Source organism: Paroedura picta, chromosome 8 (assembly GCF_049243985.1).
Source record: "Paroedura picta isolate Pp20150507F chromosome 8, Ppicta_v3.0, whole genome shotgun sequence".
Taxonomy (NCBI): domain Eukaryota; kingdom Metazoa; phylum Chordata; class Lepidosauria; order Squamata; family Gekkonidae; genus Paroedura; species Paroedura picta.
Window position 1 is genome coordinate 12,168,028 of NC_135376.1, and position 14,366 is coordinate 12,182,393.

General features: G+C 46.4%; 1 protein-coding gene across 11 annotated transcripts in view; it reads right to left on the reverse strand.

The window, feature by feature from the left end:
- Window positions 1-14,366, reverse strand: part of NLGN1 (neuroligin 1) — a 692,408-nt gene that overhangs the window by 251,560 nt on the left and 426,482 nt on the right. The window lies entirely within an intron of this gene.

The following is a 14,366-nucleotide window of genomic DNA, read 5'->3' on the forward strand; positions in this document are numbered from 1 at the left end:
TCCCTGTGTGGATTTGCACAGGGCCTTGCGGGGCTACCAAGAAAGAAAATCAGAAGTTGTTAAAAGATAAATCCCAGGTACGTTCATTTCATGCATATCCATAAATTTGTGCTTCCTTTTCCTCCCTGCCCCCTTCAACTATTCCTCCTTCCTTTTAGTTCTGATGAACATTTCTCAGCAATCAAAGTACTGAATGATGTCAGATCCCAAAATGATATGTCTCATGCTGAATTAGACCAACAAAGTCAGTACTGTCTATTCAGATCGGTGGTGGTTCCCCAATATCTCAGGTAGAGATCTTTCCCATCACCTCTAGCCTGGTCCTTTGAAATGGAGATTCCAGGGATAGAACCTGGGATTATCTGTATCCAAAGCAGAGGCTATTCCACTGAGCTACAGCCCCGCCCCTTGATTTACAAGCTAAGTGAAAGTTTTAAGCCATTCAAAAAAGTGTAAGCAGATGTCACTGTAACAATTTTGAAAACACTGTGATAAAATATTCAGTTAGAGGCTGTTACATTGCAAGGTGATTCTAACAGTGACCAGCTCTCCTCATTTCTCAATACCTTGACAGCAGTACTTCTACATAATGTGTTGTAATGTCTCTGACGACCCAAGGCATGACGTCCAGATTGTCTTCTTAAACACAGGCAAGTTTATTTGCAAGATAAATAAAAGAAAGCAGCAGCAGCGAGTATGAAGGAGGTGAGAGCAAAGAGAGAATAATAGACCAGAAATGCAAGATTGCTTAAAAGCATTGCAGGTGCGTTAAGAGAGTGATCTTACTTAAAGAAACATACATCACACTTGTACTGAGTAGTTCGATGAATTTATTTTTTGCAGACTCTGATGCCTCCACTGTATTTATGCTTGAGGAGTGGGCTTCTCCGCATGGCCCTAAATTAAGGTGACCAGATTTTAACATTGGTAAAGCGGGACACCATTGACCGGGGTGGGGGGAGAGGTTCGTGATTAAAATTTTGGTCTATATGGAGCAACAAAAAGTTGCATAGAACACATAGAACGCAAAAATAGTATTGTAATATATATCTTTTATTTTCAACATAAGTACACTTTGCCAGGTGCCCCCAGATGCCTCTCCAAAAGTGGGGCAATCTGGTCACCTTACCCTAAGTGAGGCCAATTGCCTTTTCAGTCTTGTCTTGTGTTTAAGGAGACAGGGCCCTTGGTGATTCAGTTCATTATGACCAAAAGTTAAGCCAGAGGATACATTACAGTTGCTGCATGGAGCACCATATGAAAAAGGTTAACCTAGGCGTAAACTGCACGGAGCTTTTATTCCAGCCCCAGATCGATTCAGTCCCTGCCAGAATTCAATTTCTGTTTGGATTTTGGGCGATTTAAATTTTCCTTCTGCAGCAAGAAGGATTGATTCGAAGTGACTCTACCTTTATTGTGCCATATCTCAGAGTGCTGAAAATCCTCAATATTCATTTGGGAAAGAAAGCTCTGTGGTAGAGAACCCCTGATAGGCCACACCTGGTCATGTGACACGCTTGCCTTAAAGGAGAAGCCCCTAATTTCTCTCAACTTCTGTCGGTCCTGGATTTTTCCTCCCTCCTCTGCCTTTTTCGATCCTCTCCCCCTCCCCTCCCAGAAAAGAAAGAGGCTCCCTGCCTGGCTCCTCTCCCCCCCCCCTTCAAGAAAAGAAAGAAAGAGGCTTGCCTCCCCCCCCTTCTGAGCCTCCCTAACCACGTGCAGAAGACTTTCCTGTTTCAATGGGGGGGGGGAAGGAAGAATCGGGTTCAAAGCGATCTGAATTCAACAGGATTGACAATGGAATAAAGAAAGTAAGTGCAGACTCTGCCCTACTCTGCTGTCCCTCTCCCCAGGAATGGTTAGTAATTTATGAGTTTGTTTGTTCATGCCCTGCTTTTCTCCCTGCAAGGGTCCAAAGGAAAAATCCTAAACAGAGCAGCATGCTACAGATTCCCTGAGATGAATGCCCCAGATTAACCTGATCCTGCTAAATCTCAGAAGCTAAACAGGATTGCCCCTACTTGGCAGTTGTATGCGAGACCCCCACTGAGGTCCAGGGTTTCTAAGCAGAGGCAGGCAATGGCAAACCACCTCTGAAAGTCCCTTGCCTTAAAGACGCTGAGAGATTGTCGGAAGTTGGCCGCAACCTGACAACTCTTTCCACTACTGAGCAATGAACAAACAAACTACCGTATCTCAGATCAGACAAGATCTTATTAGCTGTCCTGTCTGAAGAAACAGGTTGTGAGTCAGGCAGTAAGAGGCTCTTGGCTCTTGCTCTTCACCTCTGGCCTTCCATAAGCTTTACAGAGTACCTGAAACAGGGCAGCGGAAAAGCCAATCCTCAGCAACGCAGTTAAGCAGCAAGCAGACATTCTACACATCTTTTTTTTATATAAACCTTACTGTCCTTCCAATGACGTGATGAGCCTCTGATTGGCCCTCTCTGGGGGACATTCCCCCCAAGAGGGGGACTGCGATCTCTAACTGAGAGCCAATCAGAGACTCTTCCCCACCCCCCTGTTCCTCCTCCGTGCCAATTCCAGGCACTTGGGCTGAGGAGGAAGAGCCAGAGGAGAGCTGAGGGTGGCCATTCAGCTGTGCCCTGCCCCACTGTGCTTTGCAGCCTCCTGGCCAGTGGGAAGCCAGGGAGGATCATGTTGTAAAGATGGGCTTTACTACTACTATACAATATTTGTCCAATGCTAACATCCCCACTCTTGCTCTACCACCTAGATTTGCCAACCTCCATCTGGTAGAATCATAGAATCATTGATCATAGAATCATAGAATAATAGAGCTGGAAGGGACCTCATGGGGCATCTAGTCCAACCCCCTGTACTATGCAGGACACTCCCATCCCAATTACTCATCTACTGTAACCTGCCACCCCATTGAACCTTCACAAAATCAGCCTCTCCGTTAGATGGCTATCCAGCCTCTGTTTAAAAATGTCCAAAGATAAAGAACCCACCACCTCCCGAGGAAGCCTGTTCTGCTGAAAAACCGCTCTGTCAGGAACTTCTTCCGGATATTTAGATGGAATTTCTTTTGAATTAATTTCATCCCATTCATTCTGGTCTGTCCCTCTGGGGCAAGAGAGAAGAACTCTGCTCCATCCTCTACATGGCAGCCTTTTAAATACTTGAAGATGGTTATCAAATCCCCTCTCCGTCACATCCTCTCCAGGCTAAACAGACCGAGCTCCCCCAACCTTTCTTCATACGTCTTGGTCTCCAAACCCCTCACCATCTTTGTTGCCCTCCTCTGGACCCGTTCCAGTTTGTCAACATCCCTCTTCAATTGGGGTGCTCAGTACTCCAAGTGATAATTGGAGAGCTCCTGGGATTCGAAATAATCTCAAGGTAACAAAGCTGGCCTCTTTGGAAAATGGACTCATAGCATGAAGAACCAGTTTGGTGTAGTGGTTAGGAGTGCAGACTTCTAATCTGGCATTCTGGGTTTGATTCTGCACTCCCCCACATGCAGCCAGCTGGGTGACCTTGGGCTCGCCACAGCACTGATAAAACTGTTCTGGGCTTTATCAGTGCTGTGCTCTCTCAGCATCAGGGCTCTCTCAGCCTCACCCACCTCACAGGATGTCTGTTGTGGGGAGAGGAAAGGGAAGGCAGCTGTAAGCTGCTTTGAGACTCCTATGGGGAGAGAAAAGTGGCATATAAGAAACTCCTCCTTCTCCTTCTCCTCCTCCTTCATTATACCTCATTCCCTCCCCTCTCCAAACCTGACTGTCCTCTGGCTCCACATTTAAAATCTCCAGGCATTTCCCAACTCAGAGATGGCAACTCTGCCACCGGCATCTCTCTCTTATACAGTTAGAGAAGCTCCAGTTTTAAAGTTCCAACTTTAAAGAATGCCTGTTGTATAGGAAAGCACCACTGCACTCATAATGATGTCAGCACAGGTCACAGCTCCCAGATGGTGGTTATTCGTTTGGATAAAAATAGCACAAGGCATTTCTCATCCAAGATTCCCTCCTAAGGCCCTCCAAAGGTCTCCACTGCCGCTCATAGAGTGGTGCACATTTGAGTTTTGCCCTATGCACCTCCCCCAGAATCTCGTTAATGAAGTTGACCCACTTCGCAAGAATGATGAGGGATTAATTAAATGTTTATGGAACTCTTTGGAAATTTTGACATGAAAGGTAGTTTGTAAACACACACATTGATAAACACAATTTATGCATTTCCCCCCACTCATAGACTGATGATGCATGGACATTTCCCCTTGTTTTCACTGTGCACGTTGGTTGTATTTTCTTTGTCATTCTGTATTCATATCCTTCCCTTCAGAACTCAGCTTGCTTTCTGTTTGCTGTTTTCCCAGGTTTTCTTAGAGTGCTTTTATGATGATTTCCTCCTTTGTTCTGTATTCAAGCTGAAGGTAAGTCAAAAACACAGAGATCCCCTTGGATTTTCCTCCTGCCATTTTGTCACTCCTACCCACAAAGAAGGTACCTTCCATGATCCTTTCCCCTTCACTGATTCACAGCCTCCATTTTCCCATCATTTTAAAATTTTAATTTTGTTTTTACAAGTGGCATGGGTCTTGCTGGTTTCAGATCGCTGAATAAAAAAAGAACGGGGCAGGGGGAATTTAAACGGAGCTGCACAGGTTTTGTTCCCTGCTGGTATTGACTTGAAAGGGGGATCAGAGAGGAGGCAAACAGCAGTGCAAAAAAAAAAATACTTCCACTGCTGCATGCAAACAAAAGAAAGCCGAAATTGCCAGCACTGAATGAATTGCAAAGAGGGGAAGACACTGGGAAGCTTAAAGCTTCGGAAACATTTTTTTTTCTCTTTAATGCTTTAATGAGCAAAGTGGGGAGGGCATTTTGGTAGTCTCTAGAACAGTGGTCCCCAACCTTTTTATCGCTGGGGACCGGCCGACGCTTGACAATTCTACTGCGACTCAGGGGGGTAGTCTTTTGCCGAGGGACGTCACTGCTGCCTGAGCCCCTGCTATGCTTGCTTTCCTGCTGGCACCCCTGACTTCCCGCCGTCCGCCGGGGGGGTGGGGGGTGCTGCCAGCAGCAGCTGCGCAGTGCCACACAGAGGGGGAGCCCCAGCCATGGTGGCCGCTGGAGAGCACCAAAGGTGAGCCGGCGGCAGAGTAGCAGGGCAGCCAGGGAGGAGGACAAGGGGGAGCCGCTACCCGGTACTGACTGATCCACGAACCGGTCCCGGGGGTTGGGGATCGCTGCTCTAGAAGACTAACATAAAAATGGCAGCTGAGCCACATGGATCGTCTGCAAACTGCTGAACTTAAAAATTGGTTGGGATCAACCCATTTGGAGGAAGAGTGAAATCCTCACAGGACAGGCTTGAAAAAAAATGCCAAGATCATGATCACTGTACATGATCAAATTAGAGAATGACGGGGAAAACCACACAACTTTCTAAGGAAGGGCAGGAGAGTGGCATTACTATGCAGCAGTGCTAGGGCATCAGCGGAAATACACACACACCTCCCCCCCCCCCCAATTTATTGAGAAAAGTCTTTAAAAAGCTCTCCAAAGCTTCTGCCGGAGGACTCCTTTCCCATACAAATTGCAGCGCTGTGAAAAGTGTAGTAGAGTTGCAGCCAGAATAGCATAGGCATACAAACACACACACACACACACACATGCATGTTGCCAACCATCACAGCTTGCAATGCCAGTGTCAGTGGATTCCACTGTGCATTCTGTGCACTCATTGTGTTTCCCCTTATTATGACTTATTATGAGTGTGCGACTCTCGTTTTTCACAGCAAATGATAACACAACAGAGAATTCCCCGGCAGTCCACAATATGGAAAACAGGGCTTTGCAGCTGCTTGTCGATTAAAAAAAAATCTGGCCCATTTCAATAGTGGGTCAGTTGCAACCCTTTGTCTGGCTTGCATCTGTTCCATTTCAATCCACAGTCTAGTGCTAAAATGCATGCAGAAAACCTGGACCATGAGGATTTTAATGGAAGGCACTTCGTGGACACTACCGCACAGCTACAATAAGGCAATTACACAATTAAAGGGGGGGGGACAACTTTGGGCACTACCTCTCACATGTCACAAGTGAATCAGAGTCCAGGAGCACCTTTAAGACCAACAAAGATTTATTCAAGGTGTGAGCTTTCGAGTGCAAGCACTCTTGGTCAGACTAAGTCACAAGTGATATTCCATCATGATTTAGAAAAGTGTGTGTGTTTTAATTGTAGCTGCAGAATAAAGACAACAGAGGAAAAAGAATGGTGTGCAAGGTAAGCACAGATCCTGAAGTATAGATGCTCTGAACATCTGCACTAAGATATTTGTGCGAAATAGGCCACAGCTAGAAAAACCCAATTAAAGTTCACAATGATTCAATCCTAAAACTCCCTGAGCAAACAGGCTGAAACTTCAAGGAGGGAAAAAGGCTCTGGTAACCATCAGGACATCTTGGCAAAATTGCAGAACAAAAAGGTGTGAAGGAGCTGAAAGTAGGCCTGCCAACTACAGGCTGAGAAATTTCGGGATGGTTGGACAGGGCAAGGATTTCGACGGAGTGTAATGCCAGACCCACAGCAGGGGTCTCTTGGTTAGAAGCATAGAATCCCAGAATCATAGAGTTGGAAGGGGCCACACAGGCCATCTAGTCCAACCCCCTGCTCAACGCAGGATCAGCCCTAAGCACCCTAAAGCATCCAAGAAAAGTGTGTATCCAACCTTTGCTTGAAGACTGCCAGTGAGGGGGAGCTCACCTATTCCACTGCTGAACTACTCTGACTGTGAACTCTGTCTCTATCTTCTGGTTCTCATTGCTGTTCAAAACAGTGGTAGGAGACTTTTTAAAACAAAATTATCACTGGGGCAATTGCATGCTGTCACTGCTGGGAAAAACACTGGAAGTAACATAATGGCCATCTAACAATTTCCAGGAACTCTATGATAATACTAAAGAACTGCCAGCGATTTTTAGAGAACACTGATGTCACTTCTGATTTTCCCAGGGGTTATGTCAACCCTCTATGTGAATCCAGCATTTCTAGAGAAGCACAGTGGCACTTCTGGGAAATACCCAGACATCACACTGTCACCAATGCTACTCTCCATGTCCCAGTCCATGACTGTTTTCTTCCAGTAGTTGCCAGGCCAGGTCAGACAACCCTACAAAGAATTCATTCTCCAAGGCAGCCATTCTCGCCCAGGAAAGTGATTCACATAGTCAGGAGGTAAAAGGTAAAGGTATCCCCTGTGCAAGCACCGAGTCATGTCTGACCCTTGGGGTGACGCCCTCTAGCGTTTTCATGGCAGACTCAATATGGGGTGGTTTGCCAGTGCCTTCCCCAGTCATGACCGTTTACCCCCCAGCAAGCTGGGTACTCATTTTACCGACCTCGGAAGGATGGAAGGCTGAGTCAACCTTGAGCCGGCTGCTGGGATTGAACTCCCAGCCTCATGGGCAGAGCTTCAGACAGCATGTCTGCTGCCTTACCACTCTGCGCCACAAGAGTAGTCAGGAGATTAGTTGTAATTCCTGTGGATCGCCAGGTCTAAACTGGAGATTCTCAGCTGAAAGAAAATTGCAAGTCACCAGCCTGAATTTCCATAATTCGGAACATACAACATACCTTGACACAAAACTCCAAGTGGCTTCAGATATTTACATGTTATAACAGACTTAGAATCATAGAATCATAGAGTTGGTAGGGACCTCCTGGGTCATACAAGTACAACGATATAGGCTAGATATCAGAAAAAAAATTTCACAGTCAGAGTAGTTCAGCAGTGGAATAGGCTGCCTACGGAGGTGGTGAGCTCCCCCTCACTGGCAGTCTTCAAGCAAAGGCTGGATACACACTTTTCTTGGATGCTTTAGGCTGATCCTGCATTGAACAGGGGGTTGGACTAGATGGCCTGTATGGCCCCTTCCAACTCTATGATTCTATGATCTAGTCCAACCTCCTGCACTATGCAGGACACATCCCTATCGCTCATCCACTGTAACCTGCCACCCCCTTGAGCCTTCACAGAATCAGCCTCTCCTGAAGAGACCTCTGGACAGTCTCTTCAGGAAAAGATTTATGGATCTCTGAAAAGATCAGGGACAGGACGACAGACATTCCAACAGCAGGTCCTGGGAGAGCAAGGGTATAGTTACAAGGCCTTCGGAACAATGGGTCACCTTACAGAAAAATCGTGCAGCCCAATAACCACAAGACACAAGGCAAACACCACAGATCCTAGAACATGAGAATTTTTCCTCTTGCTTTGACTTGACACTTTAAGAGAATTTACTAGGATTTTGCCACTGACAATGCCACCTTTTCATTTGTACCCAAAAGAAAATATGAAAAACACAAATGTAGATGATCTACCTTAAAGAAATCCATATCACCAGCAAATTAGATCAAGTTTGGAATAAGGGCCGGGGGAAAAAAAAAGTGTATGTGCAAAACAGATTCTACAGCATTGTTCCCATGACGGCATGCCCTTCCTGGTACAGGGATTTGCATAAACGTACCTTACACAAAAATCTGATGGCAGGGCATTACATTTTGTTAAAGTTATGAGGCCAGAAGAGGGAAGCAGCATACAAAGCATGAATTCGTTCAGGCACAGGCAGAGGAGAGTTTGATGACCAGCAGATTCATCAGGGACCCATTGGAAATTGGGAAGCAGCCAAACCTAGAATTGGAATGGGACTATAGTGGGCTGCCAATGAATCTGACGGGGTGAAGCATCTTCCAGGGGCGGGGGAGGTTTTGGATTTTACACCAACTGACCTTGAAGTGATGAACCACACGCAACCTTAGCATACATCAGGGGTAGTCAAACTGTGGGCCTCCAGATGTCCATGGACTACAATTCCCAGAAGCCCCTGCCAGCGAATGCTGGCAGGGGCTCCTGGGAATTGTAGTCCATGGACATCTGGAGAGCCGCAGTTTGACTACCCCTGGCATACATGGTCACATAACACACATAGAGAGCAACCACAGCCATTCAGCAGTTGTGCTCGTACATGTTACAGTGGCGGTGATCAAGAGGACCCTTGCAGCTCTTTCACCAAATCATGAATGGTTACATCAGCCATTCTCAACTTTTTTCACCATTGAGAACCCCAGAACATTCTTCAGGCTTTGAGAAACCCCAGAAGTGGTGCAATGGGGCAGAATATGGTTGGGAAGCAGAGCTGTGGACATGCCCACCTGCAGCCCCCTTTCCAACCTCTCCAGGTCCATCATTGGCCATTTGCTATGTGGAGGGTGAGGGTTACATGACCACATATGGTCATATCACCTGGTAAATGTATACATTATATGTAAAATGTATACATTTACCAGGTGATATGGCCATTTGGGAAAACCTTCCAGGGCAGTCAAGAAACCCCGACCCACATATAAGCCGAGGCACCTAATTTCACCACAAAATCTGGGCAAACTTATTGACTCACGTATAAGCCGAGGGTGGGAAATGCCCCATCATTACAGGCTCTCCCACCCAGCATTGCCATTCCTTTGCCATTCAAGGCAAAAGGGAAAAAATAAGATCAGAGTCCCTCAGTCAAACCACTGGTGTCCTACAAGCTGCCAGAGCAAGCTCAGCTTGCAGTTGTTGTTGTTATGTGCGAAGTCGTGTCCGACCCATCACGACCCCATGGACAATGATCCTCCAGGCCTTCCTGTCCTCTACAGCTTGCAGTACACGTTTGCAAAAAGCAATGCAACATCTGGCTGGCTGGAGCAGGCTTTTATGTCAATTACCGTACATACCCGCATATAAGCCAAGGAGGGCTTTTTCAGTGTGAAAAAGGCGCTGAAAAACTAGGCTTATACGCAAGTATATAGGGTATATAAAATCAAATGTCAGAATTTTTTAGAACCACAGATTAATCATTGTTTGCATCAGCCATGATTACTGAGATCAATAAAGAGTTTGTAGCCAGCGAGATTTTAGGAGGAATTGGAGGAGAAAAGGAGGGCACAGGTAGTGGAAGGGAGGCCCGGGATTTTGATGTCGCTGTTATCTCGATCCTAAAAGTCTGACCTGAGCATTTAGAAGTGAATGCAGGTTCCATAACATTCTTAAAAGCCTACCCCAGAGGCCAGTGAGTATCACTCCTGGAATTTCCTTCTGTCCTGATGGTGAGAAATGGGGCCCCATGTTTGAAAAAAATGTCTGGCAACCAAATGAGTCCTTAAAAACCAAAGATTTTTCTCAGTTGGATGGAGTATACATAACTCGGATAGGCAACCCCCAGGAAGGAGATCTCTGGAAGTTACAAGGAGTTACAAGGGGCCTCCAGGCTGTAGAGATCAGTTCCCCTGGCGAAAAACCCCCAGTTCCTATGGTGGGTGGACTCTATGGTATTATCAAAGTCCTTCAATTTCACTGGCCCTGCACTCTCCGGTTTCCAGCCCCAAACCACCTGGAATTTCCCAACCCGGAGCAACACAGACTCCGAGCTGAGATTGGAAAACTAGCATTCCATATCTGATTATTTCTCCTGGACCTTTCCAGTTAAAGGCAGCATTTCCCTCCAATACAAGGAAACCCCCACTGATGCTTCTTCCTGGAAGGCCCCTTGTGCCAGAGAAAAGTGGTGTCATCAGTAGAACAGATCTATGGAATCCATAGACTCTGCTATGAAAAGGGCTACAGTTAAAGTTGGCTGGAACATTTTAGCAGGCAGTTTAGCAGGCAGCACAGGAGACGCTTCGATGCGTGGCGCTTAAGATTTGCTGCACTGAAAAGAGCAAAATAAAGCAAAAGTTGAAAGGCCCTTTTTATTTCATGGCAGGCTGGAGACAGAGAGAGAAAGCGGGAGAAGTGCATCTGCTTGCAAATAACATGGTTCAGCTTCATGCACAGTCAGAGGTGGGGTATACAGAACAGAAAGTGAGAACCTCCCAGGATGCAAAGCCTGACCTCTGGCACCTTTCTTCCTGGTTCTCTTTGTCAACATCTCCTAAAGGAGAGCAGATACATCTGGGTAAAACATAACCCTGCAATTAGGCAGCAAGCAAGGTCAAAACGGAAAGGTGGTTGCTGAGCTACTTAGTAACTTGCCGTTTGTCTCCCCAGCCAAGCATCTTTGTCACGAAGCCTCGCATATGCAGGATAACATTACCGGCATGCTCTGCTGCCAATGACATATTCTCCAACAAATGTTGTTTCCCCCCCCTGAAAGTCTTTATTCCATTTGTCGGTACAACAGGCTGTCAAGGGAGTATCCATTGTCAACGTGACGGGGGAAGAGTCTTTAGAGCAGTACAAAGGCAAGACGGAGATGCCTGCATGCCCAGGCATGGCTGCTGGTCACCGGGATGCTCTGAGAACAAAGGTGATAGTGCAAACAGGCTATGATGTAGGATTTAATTAAATGCCAGGCCTGGACATGTAAGACTTCACTCCATCATTTGTTGCTCTCCTGGATGCCCTTGCCTACGGAAGGACTTGGTAATGGTCAGAAATCCCCAAGAACTTTCAAAGAGCTGGTGGGCTGACCCAATAAAGCTCCTGCTTCTAAAATTAGGGCACCAGGTTCTTGCTAATTGGGGAGGGGGCAGAAGCGATGGGGGAAGAGGGTCAGGAACCAAACTGAGCGACCTGGTCCAAGTGAAATGCCAGTTTGGGACAGGGAGGGCTACCTTGCTACGCAGTCAGGAAAACTGCTAAAACCTAACAAGTCTACCACCAAGGCAGTTGGACAGAACTGTTCCTCCTAGAGGGAGTGACTCTTGGGGAATTCTGAGGGATCCCTACCCTGTTTTCAAAGTCTTTGAAAGATTCCTGTCCTAGCTTCAAATCCACCCTGAATAACCCAAAATGGGGGAAAGTTTGGGAAGAACTGCATGCCAAACCCTTTACATTCTAAAGAACATCAAGGCGATTTGTGCGGTTGTTGTTGTTGTTGTCAGCCATTCAGTCGTGTCTGACTTTAGGCGATCCCCGATCCTGCGCCACCTCCCTCAGCAGCAAAATGTTCTGGCCAGTGTCCATTTTGATGGCCTCCAACCACCATGCTCTTTGTCTGGAGTCAGACTCAGGTGCAGGTTGGAGATCCCTCAGTACGACCACTGTCTCCAAGTAACAGAAATCAGTTCCCCTGCAAAAAATGGCCAATCTGAATGGTGGACCCTGCTGAGGTCCCTGCCCTCCCCCAAACCTTGCCCTCCTCAGGCTCCACCCTCAAAACTTCCAGGTATTTCTCAACCCAGAGCTGGAAGCCCTATACATACCAGTCCTTCATCTATAACTTCAAGTATCTACTGCTGAGCCTGCTGCTTGGATAACCACGCCCTCACCCCTCCGTCCAAAATGGATGTGCCCTTACCATCTTAACCCTGCATAGGCATCATCACTATAAGGTGAATAGCTATGAACAGGCAAATGCCAGCAGCACAGAACTGCACAGTAGAACTCCAGTTTTGCACACCATTGAGGCAGGAGTAAGTTATTAAATTACAGGGTTTTTTGGCTCGCCCAAGGGCATCTCAGCTTTGGCATTACCATTGGACTTTTAAGTAGATTTTCCATCTCCTCTTTTTAAACATTTTATGACCTGAAGACACATCAGTCCTCACGTGCTTACTTAACTCAAACCTTCTTGTTGTATTGACTTCACTTTTGTTATTAAAAAAAAATAGCTTGAAGGTTTGGACCACTAAACGTGGCTGACAAGTACGTAAATAAATAAATAGCTGCCCCCCTTCTGACATTTAATAGTGATGTTCCACATCAAGATCAATTAGATTTCATCATTTCATGCTGACTCTTAGTAAAGCCATGTCAGGCCATATGGAAGGCTCAAAGCTTGAAAACCTTGCTGGGACCGTAGATTTTTGTGCCAACGAAGGCGAAACAGCAGCGAACGTAAGATTTGGCTCCGGAGACTGTGAAATGCAGGCAATGTTCCTCTTTGATGTCTTTTGCTAGCTCTTCCATGATTGGCATCTGGGCCCTCCGCAGGCGCCTCTCCTTCACAGGCCTACCGTTAATTACATAATTAAATGAGGCTTTTCATAATGAAGTCACAACACTGATCAGAAGGCAAGTTTAGATGCTTTCCCCCCCAGTTTATTTCCTACACGGGCCCTTTGTTTATTGGACTTGTTTCGTTCCTTTGAAGAGGATCAACGTGGCACACCAAAGTGATGCGCATGATATGGGGCAGAGGGTTGGCAGTTCTGGGGACATTTTTGGAGATTTGGGAGGGTGGCCAGAGGAGGGCAGAGAATGAGGAGAGAGTTCAGCAGGATGTAACGTTCTAGAGCAGGGGGGGCACAAACTGTGGCTCTCCAGATGTGCATGGAGTGAAATTCCCAAGACCTCCTGTTGGCAGGGGTTCATGGGAGCTGCAGTCCACAGACATCTGCCCACCCCTGTCTTGTTAAGGCTGGCATTTTCTCTAGAGGGATTCCTGTCACTGTAAGATCAGCTGCATTGGTCCCAACAATCAATCAATCAATCAACCAACCAACCAACCAACCAACCAACCAACCAACCAACCAACCAATCAATCAATCAATCAATCAAATCTCTTAAACTAATCAGAAATGACTCTATACTGCAATCACTAGGATCTTAAAAAATCCCAGAGTTTTAAATATTTAAGATGATAGGAAACAGCGGTTCCACAGTGGAACGGGCTTCCTCGGGAGGTGGTGGGTTCTCCATCTTTGGAAATTTTTAAACAGAGGCTGGATAGCCATCTGACGGAGAGGCTGATTCTGTGAATGCTCAAGGGGGCGGCAGGTTACAGTGGATGAGAGATAGGGTTGTGAGTGTCCTGCATAGTGCAGGGGGTTGGACTAGGTGACCCAGGAGGCCCCTTCCAACTCTATGATTCTATGAAATAAGAAACAGAATCATCGTACAGACAGGAATCCACTCTCTTCTGCCTCCCTTTTTCTTCTTTTGTGTAAATATTGATGTGTGCAAAAGTGATGACCCAACAAGGTTTGGTTGGCATGAGACAGAAAGAGAAGCCTGGTGAAATCCAGTAAATCAGGTGTCATCAGATGGCCCCTAGAGCACTGGCCAGTAGAGCTTTCACAAGATTCTCTAAAAAAACAACAACAGAAGCTTATCAAAACACAGGCCACCTTGAATCTTGCTCTAAAACACTAACAAATGGCCAAAAATATCACAGAGGCCTTGGTTACACCAGAAGGGAGATGTTTTGTTAACTTGACACAATAGCCTTCTTTAAAACAGGGGCCAAGGCTCCCTTGCTGTTTCGGCCAGTCCTCCTTTTTCGCCAGGGCAAAGTCGAGGTCGCAGTATGTTTACGCTCCATTGTGAACTCCACCACTTTCTCTACAAAGCAGATAATAATCATAGAATCATAGAATCATAGAGTTGGAAGGGGCCACACAGGCCATCTA